At 37.9% G+C, this 2,441-nt stretch overlaps 1 protein-coding gene across 1 annotated transcript in view; it reads left to right on the top strand.

Moving 5' to 3' along the window:
* LOC107660412 (desmoplakin-like) overlaps window positions 1–2,441 on the top strand; it is a 38,400-nt gene that overhangs the window by 14,007 nt on the left and 21,952 nt on the right. The gene's annotated exons all lie outside the window — the stretch shown is intronic.

Raw genomic sequence — 2,441 nt, 5'->3', positions numbered from 1 at the left:
AACGCATCGATTCGCTACAGAAGGCCTTTGTTCACTCCCCGGAGCTGTGTGAGACACTTTTTTTTTATGGATGGAAGTTTTATTTAACTTCTTTAGGACTGAAGCAATGCAACACCCGCTGACTGCAATGATAGAGCTTGAAAGATCAAAGACAATTTTTAATATAACTCCGACTGGATTCGTCTGAAAGAAGAAAGTCATATACACCTAGGATGCCTCGGGGGTGAGTAAAACACAGCCTAATTTTCATTTTTGGGTGAACTAACCCTTTAATAGAGAGAATTGGAGCTTAAAACAAAGTGTGACCATTTTTCTTTTTTGCTTGGTCTTAAAAAATTACCTTCATTAAACTTGCAGAAACCCTGCAAGACTTGATTGCACTGATTGTCTGAAGTTAGACGTGAATGAATACTTTCTGCAACAGCGTTATAATTGAAAACTTTCATCACTCCGCCACTGTCTTTAGCTGGACATACAGATAGTTCATCCTCACATTCACTCAGTGTTGTGTTATCAGACCCAGTTAGGCTCTTTGCTTGTTTATTTGTTTTATTTCTTGGTAACCAACCATATACTGCATACAAATATTGCATTCTTATCATCTACATGTGACACACACACACACACACACCTCTGCACAGTTCAGCAGAGATTAGACAGAGCATGCATTGTTTCGCCCGAGCAGGAAGGAGAGAGGGAAAAATAGGGAGTGTCTGGAGCAAAAGAAAGCAAGACAAAAGCAGTGAGAGTGACTGTGGTGTGACTGGTTCAGAGTGGTTTGTGTTCTTATCTGTGCTGAGCTCTGTCAGGACGAATACTTCAAATAACTCGACAGTCACCAAAACAACCCTGCAGACCCTGATCCGGATTCCCAGACATTATATAAGAAGCCACGAAACTGATCTGAGATCAGTGTGAAAGAGGCGCTTTAGTCCACAGCTGACGGTAATGATTAAGCACTGCCACCTAGAGGCTATAAATCACACTAATTATTAACTTTTGTTTAAACATCTACATGCTTTCAGACACAAGTGCAGAATAACACATTGTGATTAAACAGTGAGCTTGAACGTGTATCATTTCTGCACCAAAATACAGAAGGAATGGCTTCCCAAAACAAGCATTGCACATTGTCTTGTTTAATTGTGATTTACCTGGCTTTGTTGTGCAATACGTTTTTTTTTGTTTGTTTTTTTAATCCTTTCTCTATTTTTGCTACATAAGTTCGGATGTGTCTTATATGTGTTGTCACAGTGTTGCGAGGAGAGACATGGATCTAACTGCAGCTTGTATTGATATATTCAGGAGTACAGGAATGCATGAGGAAACCCATGGAAATGGAAATGCTTAACATGCAAAGAAAGACAATAACCGACAATGAGCTGAGGAAAAGGAAGGCTATATATACACATGATAATGTTAAACTATGACTATAGACGCAGGAGAAGGTACTCTCTAACTAGGGAAATGAGTGAACAACAGGAAGTGAATATCACATCAACAGAACCTAATGTTATCTATTGCTGCGTCCCATTTATACTATGCACTTAAAGTGTTTACTCTTTTTGTGAAGAAAAAGTGGATACTTTTGAGATTTGAGACATACTAACAGATCATAATTGCGTCTTTAAAAGGCTCAAAGTCTCATCTCAACATACTGATTTGGGACACTGACTGTAATTTCACATAATATCTAAGACCGATAATATGCAAATGAGAGAGATGAGAAAGTGTTGGGTTGAAGATTTATGAGGTGAAATAAAATTGACATTGCTGTGGCACAACAATGCTTTATAATTTTATTGTGCTGTCACACCCACTGGAACAGGTTAGGTTCACAGTTCTGTGGTTTATCACATATGCTGATAGTTAACTCAGTTTTTGAAACAGAAAGTTAAAGGCACAATATGTAAGATTTTTTTATTAAAATATCCAAAAACCACTAGAACAGTGTTATATATTTTGCTGACTTGTGTACTTACATTAGGGCTGCACGATAAATCGAAGTGGAATCGAGATCGCAATTCGACAGAAGCTGTGATTGTCATGCGTATCTTTCAGTGAAGCACGGTTCTGTGATCAGCAGTAAATCTCCATCCAAAGGCCAGAGGGCGCCCTCGCGCTGAAACTCCTAATACAGCTCACAGAAGAAACCCAGAAAATGCCTATCGCTGCAGCTGAATAAACAGAAGATTCAACTGCTTTTATTGATTCAACGTGACTAATAAACACACGATTATGACAATATATGGTTTATCTGAGTTATTATTATTATAATTTTCATTAAAATAAAGTATATTTATAATGCAATGCCCTTATCACTGCTTAGAATACTATGAAATATGTTGCGTGCCTTATTCTGTGTAAGAAGCCACATCATCTCACAGAAGGATTTATTTCAAACACTCGACTGACGTTATGAAGTGAGTTTGGAGTAAAAA

The sequence above is a fragment of the Sinocyclocheilus anshuiensis genome, unplaced genomic scaffold, assembly GCF_001515605.1.
Source record: "Sinocyclocheilus anshuiensis isolate Anshui unplaced genomic scaffold, SAMN03320099.WGS_v1.1 scaffold1635, whole genome shotgun sequence".
NCBI lineage: Eukaryota > Metazoa > Chordata > Actinopteri > Cypriniformes > Cyprinidae > Sinocyclocheilus > Sinocyclocheilus anshuiensis.
The sequence above is the reverse complement of the archived record's forward strand: the minus strand, read 5'-3'. Positions and strand labels throughout refer to the sequence as shown.